This window comes from Chiloscyllium plagiosum, unplaced genomic scaffold (assembly GCF_037043375.1).
Source record: "Chiloscyllium plagiosum isolate Xiang-an unplaced genomic scaffold, Cpla_swu_hap1 HiC_scaffold_39, whole genome shotgun sequence".
Lineage (NCBI taxonomy): Eukaryota > Metazoa > Chordata > Chondrichthyes > Orectolobiformes > Hemiscylliidae > Chiloscyllium > Chiloscyllium plagiosum.
This window is the reverse complement of record NW_028270177.1, coordinates 17,104,570-17,131,883: the sequence shown is the minus strand read 5'-3', so window position 1 is coordinate 17,131,883 and position 27,314 is coordinate 17,104,570. Positions and strand designations below refer to the sequence as shown.

Genomic DNA, 27,314 nt, shown 5'->3' with positions numbered 1-27,314 from the left:
CTGCAGACATTGCACCATGCCAAATCCCCTTCCCTAATCAGAAACGATAATGAAAAACTGGCAATAAATCTCAGTCCTTTGCCCAAGACTAGGGCCCATTTCTGCAGCTCAGGTTGTCCATTTGCACTGCTAAATGGAGAGAGAGAGTGGAGACATGGTATTACAGACGTGCAGAACTCATTAACTCTACCTTCATTATTTTATGTGCAAAAGGTAAAAAAGTAATGGGATGTTTCTGCTGTACACAGAAACATGATAAAAGGTTGAAAGTTTTTTGTTGCACTGCTGCAGTAGTAGTTTGTGACTGACTTTAAATTATTTAGGCTGGATTGAGGTTGGTCCCCAGACAGCATTATTAATACTCAGAAGGCAGTGGAGAGCACAAGTGACAATCAGTTCAAACCTTTGTACTGTTGGCAGAATCAAAACCTTTCAAAAAGGTACACAGCAAAACATTCTGAGTAAGATAGTGGGCTGCCTTGTGAGCCAAATGGTATACCAACCAAGCTGTATTGACCAGTGGGCAGATCTTGGATGAACGACTATAGGAAGCGATGGAATTTTGAAAGCACGTGGTCCTTTATGGTAAAGCTGAACAAGCTATCCCTCATTCTCTACATTTCTAGCCCACACTGTTGCTTTTTGTTCAAAGATTTGCATATATTGACATTGTGTGGAAAAGCGTTTCAATTAGAGCATTGTTAAGTAGAATGTTTGCGAAATTTTCTCAATGCATTATTGAACCAAAGTCCTTTAAAAGAAATCTTTGAGTTGTAACAACATGCTTGTGTCGAACAGCAATCTGTGCAGCATTTTAAAAAGTAAAGGATTTGAACTCATCGTTTCACTTCTGGGGCCTGGGCTTAAGTCCAATGTTGGCTTACAGCATGAAAATCTTCTTTTTTTGTGCTGCCTGTAAGACACCCAAGTAAAACGATTATCAATCCAATTCTTTTTGGCACAAGTACACAGCATTGAATTGCACAAAGTTCAGCATTAGATCTAACGATCTCAATCAAGGACTGGGATATACAATACTGTGCAGTTAGGCGTGATCTTCTGATCTTGCAAAGGGAACTTTATCCCACCTTCTACTTGTCAAGCATTCTCAAGATTGAAATTGTTAATGGAATGTGATCATTACTGTTGGAGAAATAAGAGGACAATCACGGAATAAGTTCATATGATCTTTTTCTATTGTTCACGCAATTAAAATGTATGAATGAATGCCAGCCTTAAAATAGCAAGGTCAGTGGAAGTTGTACAAATTGCACTATTCAGCTCCTAATATGGCAAACTATAATTGCAAGGTTTGAATGTCCAGGATGAAAAATTCAAACCTTTTGCATGGAGAGCCAAGATTTTTTGTTGTTCATGAGAGAAAGAGCAACATCTCCATTGTTGGAGGATGAAGGATTAAAAAGAAACCTACAAATGATGTAACAGACTCATAATTTTGTTCAGACACACAGTATGAGGCCTAGGCTCTGTTTCTGGCTGAATCGTTTGGATCCCTTTCATTCTGTAGATGCTGTGTACTTTCTTCCCCTGAACACCACCCTCCCCACACCTCAGTCTGTGGTCTTGCCAGCATCCGTAAGTAGTAGAACATGACCCTTGCTTAAATGTCCAAGAAAATGCATTGAACAGATTGGTGGATCCATGCTGTTAACAATATTGTAACTAAAATGGTTTGGTTCCCGAGCCCAGCTCTCTTAGAGGTTGCCATCTGCTTACCACATATTTAAAAAAACTGTTGAGCTTGTGGTTAGGATGCACCATCCCATTCTGTGCTACATGTAGAGTAAATGATTAACTCTAACAGCGCTGAGCAAGGAGCTATATCACAGTGCTGGCACAAGGAAGCGAATGTGAGAAATCAGAGAGCAGTAGTTCTGTGTATAGTTAAAAGCCTGGAAGTAAAGATAAGTTTTAAAAGGATCTCTGCTTTCAGCCAGGTCTCTTCCTAGTATAAGATACACCTAGATCTTCCAAGATGACCTTAACATCAATATGCTGTGAGCGCCGACTGCAGTTCAGATAACAGATACACAGGTAGGTTGATGATACCTAGCTGCAACTCCCCAGGATCTCTTCCATCTTTTCCACTGGAGTCGATTTCCCACACTGTTTACATGACATCCAGATTGTTTCCAATCTTGGCATCATATTTGACTAATAATGAACTTCCGACCACAAGACTGCCACCTTCTGTCTCTACCCCAGCTCAGCTGTTGCTGAAACCCTCAACCATGTCTTTGTTACATCCAGATTTGATTGATTATTCCATTGCACACCTAGCTGGCCTCGCCTCTCTCATCTTTCATAAATTCTGAACTCATCTAAATCTCTGCAGCCTGTAACACCCTCACCGAGCCCTGTTCATACCTTCTGTCTACCCACTGGCCTACATCGATCCCCGATCCAACAATATTGCCTTTTCAAATTCTCATCCTTGTTTCCTGATCCCTCCTTTCTCTTGCTCCATCCATAACTCTGGAATTTCCTCCAGTCCCCCAACCCTCCAGGATTTCTGCACTCCTCCAGTTCTGGTCTGTTGTGCAGAGGTGATGCATTTAGTCAAGACTGATTCTAGAGCGAATTATACAATGAACGGAAGAGCCTTGGGAAAAGTTGATGGGCAGAGAGATCTGGGGGTGCAGGTCCATTGTACCCTGAATGTTGCTACACAGGTAGATAGAGTGATCAAGAAGGCATACAAAGTTAAAGATCACACAACACCAGGTTATAGTCCAACAGGTTTAATTGGAAGCACACTAGCTTTCAGAGTGACGCTCCTTCATCAGGTGATAGCGTCATTATCACCTGATGAAGGAGCGTCGCTCCAAAAGCTAGTGTGCTTCCAATTAAACCTGTTGGACTATAACCTGGTGTTGTGTGATTTTTAACTTTGTACACCCCAGTCCAACACCGGCATCTCCAAATCAAGAAGGCATAGGGTATGCTTGCCTTCATTGGACGGGGTAATGAGTATAAGAGCTGACAAGTCATGTTAACATTGTACAAGACATTGGTTCGGCCACATTTAGAATACTGTGTACAGTTCTGGTTGCCACATTACCAAAAGGATGTGGATGCTTTGGAGAGGGTGCAGAGAAGGTTTACTAGGATGTTGCCTGGTATGGAAGGTGCTAGCTATGAAGAGAGGTTGAGTAGGTTAGGTTTGTTTTCACTAGAAAAAATGATATTGAGGGGGGACCCGATTGAGGTTTACAAAATCATGAAGGGTATAGACAGGGTGGGTAGAAATAAGCGTTTTCCCCAGGGTGAAGGATTCAATAATGAGAGTTCACGCTTTCAAGGTGAGAGGTGGAAAGTTTAAGGGGGATACACACGGCAAGTACTTCACACAATGGGCATTTGGAATGCGTTGCCGGCAGAGGTGGTAGAGGCAGGCACAGTAGATTCATTTAAGATGTGTCTGGATAAATGCAGGAGTAGATGGGGAGCAGAAGGATACAGATGCTCAGGAATTGACCGACAGGTTTAGACAGTGCATTTGGATCGGCTCAGGCTTGGAGGGCCGAAGGGCCTGTAAATTTTCTTTGTTCCTTGTTATTTCCAATTTTATTTGTCCCACTGTTACTGGACAAGTCTTCAGCAGCCTAAGCTCTCAAGTTCTGAATGGATCTCTCAAATTTTAAATGAAACGTTGACCTTGCTCTTTGTGCACCTTCTCTGCAGCTGTAACATTGTATTCCTCATTCTATTCTGTTACCCTAATGCACTTTATATTGTATGATCTGCCTGTACTGCACGCAAAACCAAACTTTCTACTGTACCTAGGTACATGTGACAATAATAAATCAAATCAAATCATATCTAAGCTCTGGAATTCCTTCTCTAAACACTTCCATCTCCAGCCTTTCTGGTTCTCCTTTACAATCTTTGTCCAGATGTTCGGTCACCTGTCCGGAATATCTCCTTATGTGGATTGGTGCTTCATAACAACCAGGGGACAGTCCACGACTTTAAAAGTGCTATATTAAAGGCACTATATTAATGCACATTGTTGTTAAGGGATGCTCTATGTGTTAGAAACCTGTTTGAAAATAGGGCATTTTCTTTCTTGCAAACATTCCCAGCATACAATTTCACTTGCAACTTATAACAGGCAGTAACACATGTAATTTCATGATTACTCAGACCAGTCTAAACAGGAGCAGTTAATTGCAATATTTCAGAAAAGCTAATTTTCAAATAAAACTTGCTGAACTAATTAATCCCATTAAATACTAGCACTCTGGCTATTTATTTTATACAGAATGGTTAGCTATTACTTCTGAAATGCTATTGCTCAGATGATTGAAATTATTATGACTTCTTGTACAAAGTGGTATTTTCAATCTGTTTGGCTCAAGGAGTGAGTGCAAGTTTATGAGCTGTGCTCTATAAATGCAAGTTCTTTTTTAGTGGTGGGTCAGAGGGCATCACCAAATTACAATAAACATGGTTGATGTAGCGAATTCGTCATGAGAGCTAAACCCCAATAACAACTTGCAATTATAAGGCCTTAAGATAGAAGAACACAAGTATGCCATTGAGTCCACTCTGCCATTCAATGAGATCATGGCTGATCTGATAATCCTCATCTCTACTTTCCTGCCTAACCTTTGATTCCCTTACTGATGAAAAATCTGTCCATCTCAGCCTTGAACATACTTAACAGTCCAGCCTAGGCAGCTCTCTGTGGTAAGGAAAATTCCACACATTTAATGCCCTGTGAAAGAAGGAATTCCAGTTCACTTCAATGTGTTAAATGTACAACCCCTTATTCTGAGATAATGCCCATTGGCCTTTGACTTTCCTGAAGGGAAACGACATTTCTACAGCGATCCTGTTAAAAGCACCACCCCTCACCCCGCTCCCAACAATAATGTTTCAAAAAAGTCACATTTCATTCTTTTAAATTCCATGAGTATGGAACCAACCTACTCAACCTCTCCAAATAAGACAGTCACTCCTTACCGGTATCAGCCGAGTGAACCTTCCCTGCACTGCCTCCATTGCTGCTTTTAATGTTGATGTAGAGTCTCTGGGCAGTCCAGAGAAAGGTAATCACATAAGGATGGAAGCCAAGCTGAAGGAGGAAATCCAGGCCTGAACTTAATGGCTTGCGCTGAGTTCATGCCACAAGGGCTAAAGCAAGAGACAACTCAACCTTGGGGGCTGGCAGAATATGGAGGGACATATTCCCAGAGGTCACCAATTATGTGGCCCCTGCTGGAGTGTCTCCCAGCTGATTCTGACCCAATCACTGGGCTAGCATCTCATGGGGACATAGAAGATAGGAGGAGCAGTAAGTCATTTGACCATTCAAGTCTGCCCCACCACTCAGTATGATCATGGGTGACCATCAAGCTCAATAACCTCGCTCCCCCCCCCAAAACCCTTGATCCCTTTAGCCACAAGAGCTGTATCCACATCCTTCTTGAAAGCGCAATGTTTTGGCCTCAACTACTTTCTGTGGTAATGAATTCCACAGACTCACCAACCTCTGGGTGAAGAAATTTCTCCTCATCTCAGTCATCAAATCATACAGTCGTACAGCATGGAAATAGACCCTTCAGTCCAACTCATCCATGCCGACCAGATATCCTATATTAAAACTAGTTCCATTTGCCAGCATTTGGCAAATATTCCTCTAAACACTTCTTATTCATATATCCATTCAGGTGCCTTTTAAATGCTGTAATTGTACCAGCCTCTTTAAAAGGTTTATCCCTTATCCTTTAAGTATGACCCCGGTTTCTGGACTCCCTCACCAATGGCAACATCTTTCCTGCATCTACCCTGTCTGGCCGTGTTAGAATTTTATAGATTTCTATGCGATCCCATCTCTTTCTTCCAACATTGACGGAGTACAATCTCTCCTCAAACGTCAGCCCTGCCATCTCAGGAACCAGCAGCATCCACGTAGCCACTGTCAGTGCTGGCCAGTGCTAATGCTTCACCTGGGAGCAGAGGCACATCAGTAACTGACTGAGGTATCCTGCCAACCAGCGAGTTGGGGTCTGAGAATGCTGGAGCCAGAGAGCCATTCCCTGACAGAGATGGAGCAGCTTCATGATGTAAAAGCACGTACAGCCTTGCTTCTGAAATGACCAAGAACAAGCCCCTAGTCTGTCCTGAGAAATATATGGGGATTTGGCCAGATTGCACTTACCATTTGATATGGGATATTTAGTCACAGTCTGTTACCACATATTAACAATGGGCATGAGAAGTAGGATGTGCATGTGTTGTAGATTGTAATCTAGTGCTGTATTGTCAAGTTTGTTATTTGTTCAAAACTGTGGAATCCAGTGGCTTTATTCTCTTAGTAAATGCCCTGGATCTCACATATTGTCCCACTTTAAATGTAAATTTTCCTGATCCTTTGCCTGATTGTAACTTGAAGTTGGAGATCTGGTTTGGGATGGTCTGAAAGATTAAGAGCCAGTGTGGATCAGGAAGGAAGGCAGTAATGGATGAGAAGGACCTGATGCAGAATACCTTACAGGCTCCAGAGCTTTTAGTGAGCTGATGTTTTCCAAGAATGTGACACTGTTCAATACAATCATGGAGTAATTGGGACTGGGAACAGTGAGGGTTTTAGTGATAAATGGACTGCGGTGATGCAGAAGTAGACAGGGTAAAAGTGACTTTTTTTTTATGATGGAGTCAGTGTCAGTTTTGAAGTTCAGCTTGGAGTCACAGAGGACACAGGCTTCAATCAGACAGGTTCAGTTTGGGTTAATGGCCAGGAGGAAGATGGAACTGGCAAAAGTACAGAGTTTGTTCAAAAGGCAGAAGCTTGAGCTTTCCCATTCCCTAAAGTGTGACAAGATTGGCTCAAGTTTGATCCTTCACCAGCTGGCTAGTTGGAATCACTGGTATCTCCTGCCAACATATTGTAACAGGAAGTTGGTACTTCTGACATCATTTGCTGTGTGATGCAGTTGCTGCCTCTCAGTCACCATCGTTCGACCACTTTATTTGCCACTCAAGGAGTCATAGAATTGTACAGCACAGAAACAGACCCTTCGGTCCAACTCGTCCATGCCAATCCAACTCGTCCATGCCAACCAGCTATCCTAAATTAATCTAGTCTCATTTGCCAGCGCTTGGCTCATATTCCTCTAAACCCTTCCTATTCATATACCCATCCAGATGCTTTTTAAATGTTGTAATTGTACCAGCCTCTGCCACTTTCTCTGGCAGCTCATTCCACACACGCACCACCCTCTGTGTGAAAAAGTGGCCCCTAAGGTCCTCTTTAAATCTTTCCCCTTTCACCTTAAACCTATGCCCTCTAGTTTTGGACTCTTCCATCCTCCTCTCATTTCCCAGCATATTACTTTACTTGAAGCAGATCAGTGGGTGAGGTAGCTTCAACTCAAAGGTTGGGATGGTAGTCAAGAGGAACAGTGAGTGGGAGGCAAGTGGGGTTGGTTAGCAAAACAGCAAGGGGTTCAAGTGGGGAAATGATTACTTGGCAACTTTGTTCTTTGCTGCAGGTAGTTTACCTGTGGGTTGCTGGCATTGAGGTCAAAGACTGTATGAGTGGACTCCCTGCAACTATGGTGGCAGCAAACACTTCCTTCCAAATCAGAATGCAGCGTAATCTCCAACCTACACTCCTGTCTGGCAATCATTCAACTGAGGCAAAATCTTGCAGAACTCTCCAATAATGCCAGCATTGAAAGTCTACACCTTGCTTTTCCCCATCAGACATCATCACCCAACCTCCGCCCCCCCCCCCCCCCCCACCCCCCCCTTTTAACTCTAATAGTCAGCAAAACCAACCATCTGCATTGGGCCACTGTTGCTGATAACAGCATTAAGCTGTGGGGAATTTGTTGACAGTAATGGCAATTTGATAGATCTTGTGTGAGTTATTTCCAAAGCCTTTCTTTGCCCCCAGCAGGTATTAGATTCACTCATGCATTACATCTGTCATTGTTCCAGTTCTTTCCAGCTCCACCTTGTTATTCTGCCTACCAGTAAATGAAAAAAGATGCACTCCCTATTACAGTGTCATTGATTCGATCTAACTGCCGTTATACCGAATACTGTATTTGGTGCATCTGTGAATGTTCGAAAAATGGATTTTTGGTAACTGAGAGAAGACGTCTCCTGCTTTCTTTAGGAGAGGGTTTGGAGAAGTGTGGAATACCAAAAGTACAGGGAAGAAAGGCTTTGATTGCGTGCTAACAAAGATTGAAAGAGAGTCTCAGAGTAAATCTCCTACCTGTAGAAAATAGATCCCTTCAACAATGCAGTGTTCAGGTTGGGTCATGTTGGCCCAACCCCACATGGTACTTTGCACTTAGGAGCAAGAAGTGACAAGTATTCACAAACATTCTGAACATGGTTTGCAAGTTCATTTTTATGCCTGCCAAAATAGTCCATTTGAAATTAAAAATAAAGACATGTATTCCCCTGTGTGTTGCAGTCATCGAACCTAACTGCTTTGCACTATGCAACAAAACACGGCTTGAGTCAGCAAGCTCTGGTCATATTCCTCACTTCCAGTTTTAAATGAGAGGAAGTGTCCAATGGAATACTGATAACACAAGGAACTAAAGGAAAGCTGAAAGCACAACATTGCCAATTCAGACCCTTGTATTGTTTGCACCAAAATAATTAAGTAGTTCACCCAATAAAAGGAGTGACAATATTCTCCCTGACTGGATTTCTCATTATTTGCCTATCCCTTCACACTCCATTTCAGCTTTTATGTTCCATTCGTATCCGAGACTTCTTTCGGTTTCTTTAGTGGCAGTGCATCCATGAATGAGAATGTGATGAATAGCCCTATGAATTAGGTCTTGATTTTCTAATGAAGTTCATCTAAATTTCATTTTGTAATTTTGCCTGTGTAAAGCATCTGACACCAGATGGCAGATGTATTTTTTTTCACCACAATTCTTACCCAACTCATAATGGTAAAAGATTTATGAATACAGAAAGCACTTCTTAACTTGGATTTCTTTGAAAGCATTAACCCTTAAGGCACTAGCAATTTCCAGCAAGCTCCGAGTTGGATAATTGATGAGGGGTCACAAGGAAATTGAAATTACACAAACAATTTGAAAGACTCGCTTTAGTATTTGACAAAGGAGATCTTATGCAGAGCATATGGTGTGATGTGTTCCTTTCCAGGTTTCGCACAGTTTAAAAAATGTCAATGTCAAATTGCTGTTTTCTACATTTGGAGTTTTTTAAAAAATTTCTTAATATACTTTGAAAAGCTTTGTCTTTTATCATCTTGCTGGAAAGTTGCATTGATCTACAGCTGATTGGATTTTTTTTAAAAGTCCAGAAATCACACTTGATAGAACCTGACAAAATTACACTTGAATTTAAAGTTTTCTTTTTTTAAAAAGAAATACCGTATTAAAGGGATTGAGATAGTGAGCAGTGTTTTCCCTTAATAAGGTACTGGTCTTTGCTCTTTATTCCTGACTACTGTCTCCATGATTGAGATTGAAATACTAATGGTTGCAAACCTATTCTTGAATGGTGACCCTTCCATCTAATGGAAAGAGAAAGACTTGAACTGTGAAGAGACACTATTTGCATTCTTTCTGTGTTTTCCCTATTTTAAGTGTGTCTGCAGATCTTTTCACAGAGGTTGCAGTGTTAAACGACAAACCCTACATTCATTTGTGTACTCCCATTAAGCATTAGAGTCTTTCACATTCACTCCAAATAAATCTTCAAATCACACATTGCAATACAGTCCAGTGCCACAGGTACAAGTAGTTAATGCGCTAGAAGTAGAGCCAAGTCTGTTGTAAATTATTACTTTCATTACCAAAATTGCCTGCCTTCCCATAAACATCCGAGTATCCCCAGCCAAAACCCATCACAGAGTACACCAGAGACATACCCTAATGAAAGGCAGGTTCCTGAGCAGTGTAAAGGAGGTCATTATTCCCGACAAGTTCTTAGCGGAATTTAAACAAAGAAATACTCAACCCAGGTGACTTTCTTGCACAGTTTTAATTACTGAAGTCCATTGCTTTCATGACATAAATCAAAACCTCAGTCAAGCTTTTTTTTTAAAAAAAACACAATGGCAATGAAGGATCATGTTAAAGGTCTCCAATCTTAACAAATTCTAATGAATGGTTGCCAATTTAGTTAGAACCTGCTGGGTAATGGGGCATTGCAACCATGTAAACATAAAAAAGCGCCATTAATGAAATGCATTGGTCTGTGAATTATTATTTAAATTCTCCAAGGAGGAAATAGGACGTGACAAAAATATGTACTCATTATGTCAGGGCTTCAGTTCCTCCGTTCTGATAGCTGTTGCAGATATTACTGTGCATGGAAAAAGTATTTTTCTTAGATCAGTGTTGTGAACTAACATTCAAACTTTACTAATAAATATGTATTCGACCGTTTCTGTTGTAGCTTCAAGCATTTTACAGCAGCTTGAGGACAAAAGGCTTTGCAGTCTTCAGCAAGAACAATGACAAAAGTAATGACAGAGTAAAATGCGATATCATTTATTAAAGGTGGATTTATGCATCTGTGGGTGTGGTTAGTTTAACAGAACAGCTGTTGTAGGTAGATAAGTAGGTGCGAAGAGGAAAAGTATGAAGAGTTAATCAACCTTTGATGCATCTGCTGTGATAGATTTAAGTATGGCCCCAACTCCTAACAGTCTCTAAAACTGTAATTAGCTTTGACACTGAAAGGCAAGGCTATAGAACTGTGAATGTGAATAGGATCTGAGAATAGCTAAGCGCATTCTTTTAATCAGGATGTGGCTGCTTAATTGCATTATTTTGGAAATATTCCATGAAAGACAGCACTCCATGAGCACATACCTGAACTTCATGTGCCATGCCAGTTGCATAATGCATGTTGTGTGACCTTAATTTGACACCAATTTTCTCACCCCCCACCACCACCACCACCACCATGTCTCTTGAAGAGATTGACTCCTTGTTGGGGCATGTTTCCATGGACACTAATGCGTTGCCCAAATGCTAATTATTTAGATGTAATTCCTGACAGAAAGGATAAGGGCTATTTGCCTACAGACTGGTTCATCTTATCTCTCTCTCACACACACACACACACTCACCAGTCAGGCCAGGTCATGGGATGAAGATCGCTTGACTTGGAAAGATATCAACATTCCTTCACAGCCACTGGGTCAACATCCTGGTATTCTTTCCCTCAGAGCATTGTGGGTCAACCCACAGCAGGTGGACTGCAGCAGTTCAAGGCAGAATCTCCACAATCTTCTCAAGGGACGGGCAATAAATGCTGGCCAGCCAGCAATACCCCCATCCCGCAAAATGAATTGTAAAAAACCCCCTTAACCAGGGGGTAACCCATGAAGCCATTAATAGCATTGTTGCCATGCCAGCTGCCATCAACCAGTTCAGTAGAACTGTGGATTCAAATCTGGCACTGTCCAGACCAGAGGCCAACTTGTAAATCTGTGATCGGGGCCCAGTGTATTTCTGGATCTCAACCTGATGGCGGATGCCATTATTTGTGGTCATGCCATTTAGTGGTCAGAGAGTCTCCTCACTATCCAGTGAAGGACGGTCAATAGGAGGCAGCGCATCCCCTGAGGGATTGACAGCTCCACTGCAGGAGATGGGGGTTGCCAATCGTATGTAAGAAAGAGGTGGCACTTAAGAGTGGAGGTGCTTCCAAGAATGTGTTAGAAAGTCTGCATCCCTGGGCCATATTTCAGCTCATGCCAATTTGTGGGTTGGGAAGCTGTTAGCTCCCTCAGTCTCCGAAAATGTTCCCGGAGATGAGAACATGCCAACAAACCAGCATGACAGCGCAGGCCTCTACATCTCCTGCTTGTTTGGCCATTCTCCACATGTTCCAGCCATTTCAAAATTCAACCCAGCTACCTGCAGTTCAACAGCTTACTGGACTAACTGACAGACCTGGGGGTTGCAGTGAGAGAGAGAGACTCACTGAGATTCTTGTGGAGAGAGGAGGAGAACTTCTTCAAGGTAGGCAAGAGGATTCGCAGTAAGGTTAAAATCAACTAGGAAAAAGTGAGGACTGCAGATGCTGGAAACCAGAGTTTAGATCAGAGTGGTGCTCGAAAAGCGCAGCAGGTCAGGCAGCATCCGAGCAGCAGGAAAATCGACGTTTTGGGCAAATGTCCTTCATCAGGCTTTTGTCCGAAACGTCAATTTTCCTGTTTCTCGGATGCTGCCTGATCTGCTGTGCTTTTCCAGCACCACTCTGATCTAAACTCTGGTTTCCAGCATCTGCAGTCCTCATGTTTGCCTAACTGACAGACCTGTTAGCAGCAGTCACCTGTATGCCTTTAAAAAAATCAATTCTATTGTTAAAGAAAATACATTTTATCTTAAAACACTGATTGATGCAAAGCGATTTATGGATAGAATTTGGGCAGCTCACCATCACCTTTTCAAGGACACCAAGGACTAGGCAATAAATGTGAGCCCAGCCAGCGGCACTAACATCACATGAGTCAATATAAAAAAGCTGCATGGGAAGTATAGTGATAAATAAAGCTGTTACTATCATATAGCACTAATAATGAATGCTGGTAAATTGTCTGTGACATTCACATTGACAGTTGGTGGATAACATTGTTTATATTAAACAAGAGTAGTGGATATTATATTAAACAACAAGTGGAAATCATTGATACAATATATTAAACAGAGAGAAGCTTCAGAAATTTACAGAACAGTCAAGTAGTGAGCAGAGTTGGCAACTCAATCATGCTATAACAAAATGGAATAGGTACAAGTGGCAGGTGGGATAACACGCAGTAAAGCTTTTGAACAGTGTTTGAGTGTAGGAATTGAGATGTTCTGTTGAGGTTGACATTGGTGAGGCCTCTTCTGGAATATTGTGTCCAGTTCTGGTTGCCCAGTTATAAGAAGCAAGTTATTAAGCCGGTGAGGGTATCGAAAAGATCTCCCAGGATGTTGTTTGGTATGGAAAGCTTGAGGTTTTGAGAAAGGCTGCGATTGCTTTCACTGGGGCATTGGAGTTTGAGAGGTGACTGATAGAGGTTTATAAAATAATGAGAGGTATAGGTAGAGTTAATAGTAGTTGACTTATCTCTAAGGTGGAGAATTTTCAGACCATGGGACACATTTTTAAGATGAGAGGAGAGAGATTTAAAAAAGATGGAAGAGGCAAATGGTTTACACGGCGTGAGGTTCGTGTGTGGAATGAACTTCTTTTGGAAGTGATGGATCCGGGCACAATTACAATGTTTAAAAGACGTTTGGATAGATACATGAACAGGAAAGGTTTGGAGGGATATGGCCATGAGCAGGCAGGTGGGACTAGTTTAGTTCGGGATTGTGTTTGGCATGGACTGGTGGGACCAAAGGGTCTGTTTCTGTGCTGTGTGAATCTACGTAAAATACGTACATATATGAAATTGGAATTAATAGATAGCTCCGTTATGAATGTGTGGAACAATTATTATTAGATATGATTGTGATTGGAAGCTAGTGACCAGCAGTGTAACACAGTGGGACTCAATGTTAGGACTCTTGCTGTTTGTTATGTACATTAACAATTTGGATGTGAATGTAGAATGTAGATGTTTGCAAATGACACAGAAATTGATGCTGCTATTAATAGAGAAGTGGATGGTCTCAGGCTAGAGTCTGATATTGATCAGCTGGCAACCTGGGCAGAACAATACCAGATGGAATTTAATCCTGGTAAATGTGAGGCAATGGGAGATCTAATAAGGGAAGGATATATGCAACGAATGGTAGGGGCCTGAGGAGTACTGAGGAACAAAGAGACCTTGGTGTACAAATCCATAGATTACTGAAGGTGTCCGCACAGATAGATAGGGTGGTGAAGAAGGTATATGGGATGTTTGCTTTCATTAGCCGGGGCACAGAATATAGGAACAAAGCTGTCTTGTTATGACTCTATAAATCAATGGTTAGTCTGTAGATGGAATACTGTGTGCGGTTCTGGTCACTACACTATTGGAAGGAAGTGACTGCCCTGGAGAGGCTGCAGAAGAGATTCACCAGGATGTTGCTTGGGATGAAAAGTCTCAGTTATGAGGAGAGACTGGACAGACTGGGTTTGTTTTCCATGGAGCAGAGGAGGCTGCAGGGCAATCTGATTGAAGTGCACAAAACAATGAAAGCCATAAACAGGGTAGATCGTGAGAATCCTTTCCCCGTGGCAGACGTATCTAAGACCAGAAGACACAAGTTTTAAGATGAGGAGTAAGTGGTTTAAAGGAAGTACATGGAAAATTCCTTTCCACCCAAAGGGTGGTATAAATATAGAACATGCTGCCTGAGAGGATGGTGGAGGCAGATACTTTTGCAACATTTGAGAAGCATCCAGATGGGCACTTAAAATGCCAGGGCAAAATAGGCTATGGACCAAGTGCAGGTAAATTGGATCAGTGTAATTTGGTGTTTGTTGGTCAGCATAGACATGGTGGGCTGAAGGGTCTGTTTCCATGCTGTACGACTCAATGACTGTCTATGAGATAACATTGAATAGTTTGTGGATATATATGGAATTGCTCTTATGGAATTGCAAATTTGAGGGAAAATGGAATCTCTTCTAAGTACTAAAGTTGTGATTGGGTTGTGGGTTGCAGTGGACCATCTATTATACATGTTTGGCTTGAGGGATATTATTCAGAAATATGACCCTTGGAACCATTGCAAAGAGGAGAATGCAACAACAAAGTGAAATGGAAACACTACTTGTCTAAATTTTCCCCAAGGTGTTATGGCTTAACAGTAATGCTATTTACATCTCTTGGCTAGACAGTGGTGTATCAAGCTTCAGTAAGTGCATCATGGAATGTCAATGGAAATTGAAGTATGAGAACTCCTCAAGCAAGGCCAAATAATTAGTTTTTTGATCTACAGCACTGTTTATATATTTAGTTTGAATTAATTTGATAACTATAAGGCTTACATTGTGTAGTCAGTCAAAGTGAGCTATCATTTAGTCAATTCCATTCATTTTTATGTAGTGTGACCGTGCCCCTCTCATTCCTGAGATAAGTGTAATTCTTTGGTGTGTTAAAAATCATATTATATTGCAGAGTCTTTCTATTTAATGACAAACTTGTATATCACTGGCCTGCACACTTAAGTCTTTCAACAATCACTCTCAATTAATTGCCCAGTCTAAATGTGTCATTTTAATTTTCTAAGTGGCTTGGAAATGTCTCCCATAAATGTTTCCTTTTTTTTTAATATGTTCAGGCCAGTTTTGATTAATGATGATGAGATGTTAGAGATTTACCAGAGATAAAGATTTCAGTTATGTAGAGAGACCAGAGAACTTGAGATTGTTCCTCTTAGGGCAGAGACAGTTAAGGGGAGATTTAATGGAGGTGCTAAAAATTATGAAACAGCATGGACAAATATTTCCACTGGCAGGACAGTCAGTGGTCAGAGAAAAAAAAATGTTTATTCACAAAGGAACAAGAGGAGAGTTAAGAAATTATTTTATGTGGTCACTTATTATAATCTGGAATGCAGTACCTGTAAAGATGGTAGAATTCAGGCCCATTAATAAATTTTAAAAGGAATTTGGTAAATACTTAAAACGTTTGGAGAATAATGGAAACAGCAGGAGAGTGGGACTAACTGATTGGCTCTTTCAAAGAACCAGCAGACAGACCTTCAGCTGAATGGCCTTGCTTTGAGCTGAATCATCTTTGTAATGGATTAATTTCTGATCCAGGACAGAAGCTACTTGGGGGCTTTTCAAATTTTCACTTGATTGAAATGACTGAATGTATGCTTATTGAAGGAGAGATGATGAAAAGGCCAGTCTGGCTGTGTTGGGTTGCTTAATAACCGTAACTTTGCAAAGTGCATGGCTCGACAAATAGCTGAAGAGCTCATTGTGAAAATAATGTATGTGAAGTTTGATAATGAAAGTTCAAATGAAGCACAGTGTCATGCAACGAAAAGATTGAAGCATCAAATACTCAGTTTTGTCCTTTGTTTTCTTATTTAAGAATTCTTTGTTTTCGTGGTGTGGCTTTTAACTGAGTTTTCAGCTCTCAAATTTTGAGAGCAGTTTCAGAGAAAGAGAGATCAAAGAGTGGTTGATCTGACTATTTCCATTTTCTCACCTACTCCTAATAACCTTTCACTTCTTTGTTAGAGTCATACAGTCATAGAGTCTTGGAGCTGTACAGAATGGAAACAGACCCTTTTGACCAACTCATCCATGCCGACCAGATATCCCAACCTAATCTAGTCCCATTTGCCAGCACTTGGCCCATATCCCGCTAAATCCTTCCTATTCATTTACACATCCAGTGTAAATGCTGTAATTGTACTCGCCTCCACCACTTCCTCTGGCAGCTCATTCCATACACGCATCACCCTCTGTGTGAAAAAGTTGTCCCTTAGGTCCCTTTCATACCTTCCCCTTCTCACCCTAAACCTATGCCCTCGAGTTTTGGACTCCCACAACTGGGGAAAAGACCTTGTCTATTCCTGCTATCCATGCCCCTCATGATTTTATAAACCTCTATAAGGTCACCCCTCAGGCCCCTACGCTGCAGGGAAAATGGTCCCAGCATATTCAATCTTTCCCTATAGGTCAAGCCCTCCAACCCTGGCAACATCCTTGTAAATCTTTTCTGAACCTTTATAAGTTTCACAAAACCCTTCCAATAGGAAGGTGACCAGAATTACACACAATATTCCAAAAGTGGCTTAACCAATGTTCTGTACAGCCGTAACATGATCTCTTAACTCCTACACTCAATGCACTGACCAACTTGTTTATCAAGGATCTATCGACTTCTGCATTAAATATATTCAAAGACTCTGTTTCTCTTCATTTTTGAAGAAGGGAGTTCCAAAGTCCTGTGTCCTATTTAAGAAAAGAATTCTCATCTCTGTCTTGAATGGACGATTCCCTATTTTGAAATGGTAACCCCTAGTTTTAGTTTCTCCCTCACGAAGAAATATCCTTTCCACATTCACAGAAATATAGAAACATAGAAGGTAGGAGCAGGAGTAAGCCATTTGACCCCTCGATTCTGCTCCACCATTCATTGTGAATATGGCTGATCATGAACTTAATACCTAACCCCGCCCTTCCCCAAACTGTCAAGACCCCTCTGGGAGACTAACAGCCGACTTCAATCAACTCATCTGTCACTCTTCTAAGTTGTAGTAGATGCAACCCCAATTGTCCAATGTTTCCACATTAGACACTCTGCCTATTCCAGGTATGAGTCTAATAAATCTTCTCTGAACTTCTTCCAAAATATTTATATCCTTTCTTAAATAAGACTAATATTGTGCACTATACTTCAGTTACTAATGCCTTCTAAAACTGAAGCTTGATCTCCCTATTTTTGTGTTTCATCCTCATTGTAATAACCAGTAACATCCTATTAGTTTTTCTAATTATCTGCTTTACCTGTAAACTAACCTTTTGCAATTTATGCACGAGGGCACCCAGATCCCTCTGTATCTTAGAGCTCTGTAATCTCTCAGCTTTTAGATAATATGCTTCTTTACTATTCTTCTTCCCAAAATGAATAATTTTGCGCACTGTATTCCACTAGCCAAATCCTTGCCCTCTCACTTTTTATCTACATCACTTTTGTAGTTTCCATATGTCCTTCCTACAACTTCCACTCCTCCCTATCTTTATGTCGTCAGAAAATGTAGCAACCATGCCTTAGTTCTCTTCATCCAAGTTATTCGTATAAATTGTAAAACATTAAGGCCCCAGCATGGTCTCTGTTGCACATAATTCACTACATCTTGGCAACCTGAAAATGACTCACTTGTGCCTATTTGCCATCTTCTGCTAGCTAGCCAATTATGTATCCATGCAGCATGTTATGCCCCTCAACACCAAGAGCATTTATTTTCCTCAATTGTCTTTAAGTGGCACCTTATCAATTGTCTTTCAGTGGCACCTTCTGGAAATCCAAGTACAATGCGTCCAACAATTCCCCTCTACCCATTGTACAGTTTACTTCCATAAAGAAGTCCCAATAAGTTGGTTAAATATAATTTCCCTTTCACAAGACCATGATGACTGTGCCTGATTATCATGAACTTCAGTAAGTGCTCCGCTATAATGTCTTATATAGAATTCTACAGTATAGAAGGAGGCCATTTGACCTATCATGTCAGTACCAGCCCCTAAAAAAGCAGATCAGCTAGACTCATTCTCCAGCCCTATCCCTGTTACCTTCTAAATTCATCACTTTCAAATATATATTCAGTTCTCTGTAAGCCCTCCAGGGATATGGGCCAGGAGTAGGAAGGTGAGACTACTTAGTTTGGGATTATGGTCGGCATAGACTGCTTCGACCAAAGGGGTTTGTTTCTGAGCTGTATGACTCAAGTTTTGAATTCATTCCTCTTTCCATCAAGTTCAAAGTGAAATTCAATCATATTATGGTCACTGATACCTATGGTTGTCCTCATTATGAGGTCATTAATTAATTCTATCTCATTATACAAAACCAGGTTTAATACAGCTTGCTTTCAGGCTGGGTCCATATTGTATTGTACTAAAGCATTATCCTGAAAACACCAATGATCTCTTCACCTAGGCTACTTTTGCTCAACAGATTTTTCCAGGTCCATCAGGAGCCAATATTGTCCATTAACCCAACCCAGGGACTGTGCCTCAAACCAGTTCTTGGTAAATTGGTCTTGTTGGTGGGAAAATGTCTATTTGCATTTATTGAAATGAAGTAACTGTTATCAGGGATTAGGTGCAGAACTGAACTGTTTACTTTAGTGTTGCAATTTATATCTAGTTCAGAGAGTCAGTAGCGCAAGTAATTATATTGTGTAAAATTATGCTTCATATTAAAATTACAATTATACTGTAGCTACTGCATCATTACATAAACACAGCATTTTTCAATGTGACTTCTTCAATTAAAAGCATGAAAATGCCACCAATTGATTTATAGCTCACAGCAGTGTAAGCATTAGTTGCTCAGCTCGGTCCCATTATTTGCACAGTGTGTAGACTGAAGAGGAATACGGTGGGGCTGGCATAATTCAGGATTGGTACTTCACTGAAACCTGGAAGGAAGGACAGAGTTTGGCAGAATGTATTCTTGTGAGAGAAATCCAAATTCAGATTGGCAATCAGAGAATAATTTCCCATTGTGCACCCACTTCATTTTCCTTTTAGCTGATAAATTGCTGTTTGTATTCAGAATGTCAAATGAGCGGTTCGTATTTTTTCTAAAAAAAATCAAATTTGCCATTTCTTCATGTTTTCTTTTAAGTTCAGCTTATGCTCGATATGTGCTGCTTTATCTTCTTTTCAGTCTTTCCCTTGATCTTTTAAAAAGTATATTCATTTTTGAATTTTGCTGGCAAGGATGACCTTTATTGCACACAGGGCAGCCATGAGTCCCCAACATTGCATGTAGCTGAGATCAGATGGCAGATTGCCATCATTGAAATATATTAGTGAATGAGATGGGCTTTTATAACAATAGGTACACATTCACCATTAGCATGGCATGTAATTCCAGATTTCTTTTATGTATGAATTTCAGATTTCACCATCTGCGAAGTGGAATTCAAGCCCATGTCTCAAAACATGAAGTTCCTGACTGTGAACTCATTGACATTACCATTACAACACTGTCTCCCTGTTCACATTCTTATTGTTCTGCTATCAGCCATCTTTCAGCTTTTTCTCGAAGTCAGATGGCTCAACTCCCTCTCCAGAGACTAAAATCTAGATTGATATCCACTGGAGCACTGAGGGACCATGGTGCACTCAGAGGTGCCATCTTTTGGATGATGTGTTAAATGTAGGTCTTGGTCTGCTTTCTCAGGCCAAGATCCCAAGGCACATTTGGTGAAGTGCAGGGAAGCTCACTTTGCTTCCCTCCAATTTTTATCCTGAACCAAAATCAGTTCAACAGATTAACTGGTCGGCATCTCATTATTGTTCACAAGACCTTGCTGAGTGCAAATTGGCCACATCCTCTATGTTACAATAACTATTACACTGCAAAATTAATTAATTGACTGAAAAGCAGATTGGGCCATGTCAACGTCAGGAAAGGTGTGATATAAATATGTGCTTGCCCATCTTTCCACCCTAATTAAGTATTTTTCAGGCCTTTCACTTATGTTAAAACAACTTCAAATTGCACATGTGGAATATTTCCAGAGCCTGAGTGAGACTAATCTCAAACCAATAAAACTTTAATGCTGGATAAGGTTGAACAATGGAAAATGGAGACTTGTGGGCCAGGAACTATTCAAATTCCTATTCAATGAGGCCGTTTTAGCCTTTTTAATTCCACTTGCAAATTAAAATGTCTGCATTCAGTCAATATGTGTTGACCAAATCCAACAGTGTAGTTCAGTGATTAGTAGACGTTCCCAAAGTGGAGATTGGGATACCAAGTCGGTTTGCAAGCTGAAATATTGGTACCCAAGCTGTGGAGCAGCAATAGCTGCCATGGATGCTCAACTGACTTATGATATCAATTTGTTTCCGCTCTTATAGACCCCAACTCTCACAAGCACTCCTACTCTGCTCTCTCAGCTCTCACTGGAAGACCCCAGCGAGAAGTCATGTTGCGGCTATACAGGATGTTGGTTAGGCCACTTTGGAATACTGTGTTCAATTCTCATCTCCCTGCTATAGGAAAGACATTGTTAAACTTGAAAAAGGTTCAGGAAAGATTCATGAGAATGTTGCCAGAGTTGAGGGTTTGAGCTTTAGAGAGAGGCTGAATCGGCTGGGCTATTGTATGTGGAGTGTTGGAGGGATGACCTTATAGAGATTTATAAAATCATTAGGGGCATAGTTAGGGTTAATAGCCAAGGTCTTTTTTTCTAGGGTGGGAGAGCCCAACACTTGAGGGCATAGGTTTAAGGTGAGAGGGGAAAGATTTGAAAAGGACATGAGGGGTAACTTTTACATACAGAGGATGGTGTGTGTATGGAATGAGCTGCCAGGGGAAGTGCTGTAGGCTGGTACAATTATAACACTTAAAAGATACCTGGATGGGTACATGAGTAGAGAGATATCAGATAAACGTTGGCAAATGGGACTAGATGAATTTAAGATATCTAGTCAGCATGGATGAGTTGGACTAAAGGGTTTATTTCCTTGCTGTATAGCTCTAATACTGTATGCCTCTAAATTTCAAGCCTCAATATGGGGTCATGTGATTGGGAAGCACTGGATTAGTCTAGGGAACAGTGCAAACCAGTAATCCGTTTCTGAATCATTGGAAAGCAATTCTCAAAAAGCCATTTGTTTCTTAATAAACAAGGAGCTGGTCTTTTTCCATTGTTTATTCCAGCCTGCTTGTTTGGCAGAGGTGATATCCTCTATATGCTGGCCTACCTCTCTCTGAACCAGTCAGATACCTCTCAGCAGGCAGTCCTCCTTCTCGACACTATGACCATCTGCTCCTCAATCAGCTTGCTGTAGGCAAATGTAAATGCACACCCACTCTGACCTCCCTGTTCTCAGCCTCCTACACTGCTGTAATAAAGCTCAGCAGGAGCTCAAAACGCAGCACCTCATCTTTAGATTAGGTATTTGACTACCTTCTAGGTATAATGTTGAGTTCAACAACCTTAGACCATAACCTTTGTCCCCATTTTCAGGGTGGTGATGATTTGGCATTTTTTATTTAAAATTCCTCCAGACCTTCTTCTCATTTTTCAATTGTCCAATTACCATCTCCTTTTGCCTTGAGCAATCATCTCTTTATTTCATTTAATCTCTCCTGCATCCCAGTTAATCAACACATTTCTAATTGTCCATTCCTCCCTTCTGGTTCTCTCTTGGGTACTATACTTGCTTCACAACATTTTCCCTTTCAGATGACAGGATATCAACCAGTAACATTAACTCTCTTTCTCTCTGCATTTGCTGCCAATCTTGCTAAATATTTCCAACAGTTTCTGCTTTCTTTCAGATATTCAAAATCCACAGTGTTTTGACTTTGTAATGGTGAAGTTTTATTTTATCCAGTCATGTCACTGGCTAAGCCAACATTTATTGCCCATCCTTAATTACCCGTGAGAAAGATTTCAAAGCAAACTAGCTGTAAAAGACAAGCTCAGGAGACGCAAGTTGTGCATTGCTGCATTTCTATCTTAGGTTAGTAAGTTGTTTTCTGTCATTCAGATCCAACATGATTCCATAGTTGCTTGGTGACCTGCTTTAATGGCTCTGCTGCTCTTAAATTTACCACTAGGAGGTGCACAAGAGCAATACTTGTTAATTCACCCTTTTACAGTACATGAATTCTTGACGCATGGTGTGTCAGGATAATTTGACTGAGATGAACCACCCAATAACTTGCAGATTAGAGGATCGTATTTTGGTATTATATGGTCAAATGCATCAATGCCAGAACCACGTAGTTGTGGAAAATTCATTGGAATTAAGTTGACTAATTCCATGAGGGAATTTTTTTAAATTTAAAGTTCATTAATGGATCGTGGGCATCGCTGGCTGGGCCAGTATTTTATGGCCATACCTGTTGCCTTTGAGAACGCGGTGGTGAACTGCCTTCCTGAATTGCTTCAGTCCATGTGCTTTAGGTAGACTCACAATGCCAGTAGGGAGGATTTTGACCCAGCAAAACTGGAGAAACAGTCAATATATTTCCAAGTCAGGATGATGAGTGGCTTGGACGGGAACTTGCAGGTTGTGGTGTTCCCACATCCTTCCAGATGGAAGTGGTTGTGGGTTTGGAAGTTACTGTCTCTGGACCCTTGATGTATTTCTGCCATGTATCTTGCAGATGGTACACTCTGCTGCTACTGTGGGGGATGGAGGGAGTGGATGTGGTGCCAATCAAGCGGGCTGCTTTGTCCTGAATAATGTCAAGTTTCTTGAGTATTGTCAGAGCTGCATCCATCCAAGCAAATGAGGAGGATTCCATTACACTCCTGACTAATGCCCTGTTGTTGGTGGGCAGGCTTTGGGGAGTCAAGAGGTGAGTTAGTCGCTGCAGGATTCATTGCCTCTGACCTGCTCTTGTAGCCAGTGTGATTATATACTTGAACCTAGAGTTTATAATTCCAAGGCAGGGAGGCTACCCACTGTTCTTTCAGTTGAGCCTGAGGCATAGTTTATTGTATTCTGTGCATTTTAAAACATTTTTTTAAAAGGACCACATCATCTTTACGATCCTAGATTTAAATAGTTTAGGCAGTTTAAACAGAAAGTGCTGTTCTTGCAATATTTTGCACATCATCCACTAATTTCACCCTTATTTAAAAAACAGCCTCTTTACAATATTTTTCTAATAGGAACACTGGGCTCATTGTTTCTGGAGTCAGTATAATGTAGTGATGTTCTGACCTCGATCCCTGAAATGCCCAATACAGACAATGCTCCTGTCAGCAAGTATGCAGCGTAATCACTTTGCAAGGCGCAAGGAAATCATATTTCCTACAAGTGTAATATTACCTTCAGCTGACCCTCTTAAATCTGGCCATGGGGAAATAGTTGACCTGCATTTGGGGGGATAATTCAACTGCACTGTCGTGGCTTTATGTTATTTGTGCTTAAGCAAGGTGAAGCCAATTGAGCTTCCGATAATTACAGAAGGTCTCAAAATGCCTTAGCTTGATCTTTTCATGATTATTTCTCGTTTCTTCGATTCTATTCAAACAATTTAATTTTAATGCATTCAAAATTATTGTAAACAGATATAGTACACTACTACTTTGAGAAATAAAGACGTGAATTTCTTTGCTGTTCTATTGCATGCGATTTAATTTGATTTGCATTCAGACAGACAGTTGAGCACCTTATTGTGATGGAGGCAGATTGTTCAAAGTGTGAGCATACAGACAGTTATATTATGAAGGACTCTTGTGATGTGGTGGCAGTGGGTCACAAAGTTTTGGTTCGGGTCCCATCTGCCATGGAAGTGTTTCATAACATGTCCAAACAGGTCGATTTTAGCAAAACAAAAACCTCTTTGGTTGGGCAATCAAACTCGAATAAGGAGAATGTGTCTTAGTTGGTTTAACATCTATGAAGGTGCCATGACCATCCTTGGCCTCCTCCATTGCTACAACGAACCACACCGCAAATTGGAGGAACAACACCTCATCTTCCGCCTGGGAGGCCTACAGCCTGAAGGACTCAACATTGAGTTCTCCAATTTCAAGTAACCTCCCTTCCCATCCCCCAACTCCCTTCCCAGCCCCTCCCCCTCCCTTCCACTCCTCTCTGCCACCAACTGGATTCATTCCTCCCAATGACCAACCAGGTCGTACCCTCTACCTGTCTTCACCTATTCCCCACTTCACCATCCTGCCCCACAACCCCCCTTACCTGCAGCTCCCCCCACACCCACCCCTAGTCCTGAAGAAGGGTTACACCCAAAATGTTGACTTCTCCACCTCCTGACGCTCCCTGGCTTGCTGTGTTCTTCCAGCCTCCTGCCTGCCTATCTTCATAACTATGGCAATCTTCAGTATGGCACCAAGTGTATTAGCATGGATTGTTGCTCCTTTAGTCTAAACTGTAGGTTAATGCCCTGGCATTCTAATATTTCTGGGCACAGAAAGATTAAAATCGCTCTAGTATTGGTTGATATTTCCAATTTGGCTCATTGTACCTGGAAATCAGGAAGTTGTATTGTTTTGAATAGTAGCCATTGGGTAGTTCAAGACAGTGAGGAGAGATGTGTATAAATAGGCAGCTGGAATTTGTCCTGTGCCAGCTGCTTATTTTTTGTCAAATGATTAAAATTTGTCGTAGAGCATAAAGAGTTTCCATTCTATCAATTTCACCCTCAGTTATACTTAAACAGGTGATCCTGTCTGACCTTATCGTGCCCAGGAGATGGATCTCCTGCTCTTTCTCAAGCCTGTTCCCACTAAACACGGATCCTCCTGGGCCTGATGTCAGCCAATGCCCTCTGTTATCTCTCTTTGAATCTTCCATCATCCACATTCCCCTCAAGAAGACAACCTTGCTGTCACCATCGTTGCAAACTGATGTAGTTTATGTATGTGTTATCAATTCCCAAATTGGAGTTCCTTTTTCTCTGAGCTCCATGTTTAAGTCCTTCCAATCAACCCTTGAAAGGGTAACAGAACAGTTCTTAACAATGACACAATCCTGGCTGAAGTCCACTCAGACTTATGAGATCTCACTCTTACACCAACATTTCTCTCCTGAGCCTGCTACAATGTTTCACCAAATCACAATACAGGAAACACAGCTCATTACTACTGAGGCACTTTGCAGCCTCGAGGTCTCAATATCTCATAAGTTCAGTCTGTTCTCCATTTTTCTTACATTCCCCCTCCCACAACCTCCACTGCCACAACATTGTCTTGTTTGTGTCTTGTATTTTGCTCTCAGTTGACTTGATCCATTGTCTCTCTTTTGCATCTTAATGTCAACCCATCTGACATCTCTTTTCTCTCTTTCACCACTATGAACAACCCTTTGCAGGTGGTAGTGTTCCAATGTATCTGCTACCCTGGCCCTTCTACATGGAAGTGGTCTTGAGTTTGGAAAATGCTCTCTAAGGATCTTGGACGAATTTCTGCAGTACACCTTGTAGCTAGTGCACAGTATTTTACACTGGGCCTCCAGTTAGTTGGACAAAATCCCTCTGGAGAGCCACAAAGGGCAGAATTTAATGCCGTGGTGAATTTAATGCTCAGGGAGCATTTAATGAGATGGATGGTGGTGCCTCTACCTATGCCACAGTTACGTCTATGGCAGGAAGACCTGTCTTCCTCTTTTATCACCAGTTTATCCCTTGAATGGAAAATTAATGCCCCCTTAAGGGCCTCAGGCTGCTGCTGCTAATATCTGCCCATTAGTAGGTGGGTAATTAATCACAAGGGAAACCAAAGGATCACTCCCCCGTGCTTGTGTCCATGATAACCCTGAACTTTGGGAAGGTGCCCAGTGACATCACTGATCATTACAAATAACCTCAACGGCCTCTAATTAGTCAGCAAGTCCGATTCATGCCCGCACATTTTGATTCCAGGAAAGGCCAGCCTCTACCCATTTTAATACCTGGGTGACTCTTAACCAATGGGGACTTCCAAAAAGGAGGCATGCATGGAGCTTTCACAGCAGTGGGTGAGATTCCTGCCACCCGCACAAGATGCTGTCCAGTATTATTATTTCAGGTTGACAACCTCTCATCTAACAGATGGTCTGACAAGTGACGAACTCTGCTCATTAGAACTTAATCACCCCTGGTCAATAAGCAGTACAGATTCATCAGTCGAAACCAGTGATGTGACCCCCACCCTGTCATTAAAGCCCACGTCTTATGGTGCAGGAGGCAGACAAATGTTCCGTTTTGGAGACTAGCTTTCCCTGGAACAGGCCACCAGCCTGTTACCAGAGCCTGAGGGGAACTTGAGGGGAGCCACCCCACATCAGGGATGGTAGACTGGCTGACTCTCCCACTCACAACATCCGCCATTACCATTTCGGAAAGATTTGACAGAGTTATGAATGCAGCTTCTGTGGCCAAATAGTCCTGAATTGGGAATTGGATCCGGATTTGCAGACCCAGAGTAAGAGGCATTAATGCAGCACATGACCTCCCCAGTTACCAAGAGGGCTTTAGAAATGTATTTCTCTTAATTATAGAATTGGCAAAATCTTTTCTGCTTGCAGCAGTGTTTTCAACCCAAGTTTTCCCAGGCACCGTGCCTACTTGAAAACAAACAGATTTGATAAAGGCCTTTTAATATATTACCTTCCCTACACCACATGCTTGGATCTGAAATCAAACTGTGGGCTTGTGCCAAGCACAACGTGTAGGTTCTTGTGCAATTTACTTGGATGTCGAAATATTTTACAATACATTAATATTTGAAGAAAACATTCTTTTATGATGGCATTTAGTCTGCTTTTTTTGCAAGAAAATAATGTATATTCAATGGAAAAATAAATGCAGTTGTTTTTGCAGCTTAGGCAGTGAAGAGGGCGGAATTATGCCAGTGTAGTACTTGCTTCTCCCACCAAAAACAACAAGAGCAAATGCCCGAAATGCCAGACTCCTATTCCCTCGACAGATGCAGTTTCCCTCCTTCCTTGTTTATCAATGGAACCAGAGCTCACACTCTGAGAGTTCGTCCATTAATAACAGCTGTTGACAGAGACAATTAAATAAAGATAAACGTCCTCAGAGAAAACCAGGGGAAACCTAAAGACGGGAAACTTTCTGGATTGCATGGCTCGAATATACAATTCATACATTCACTGCCTTAAAACCCATAATAGGCAAATACCTGAGTGATGTCCCAGTTTCCCAAATAGTTCCTATC

The 27,314-nt window shown here is 41.4% G+C and overlaps 1 protein-coding gene across 3 annotated transcripts in view; it reads left to right on the top strand.

The window, feature by feature from the left end:
- sema6d (semaphorin 6D) overlaps positions 1-27,314 on the top strand; it is a 295,781-nt gene that overhangs the window by 81,084 nt on the left and 187,383 nt on the right. The gene's annotated exons all lie outside the window — the stretch shown is intronic.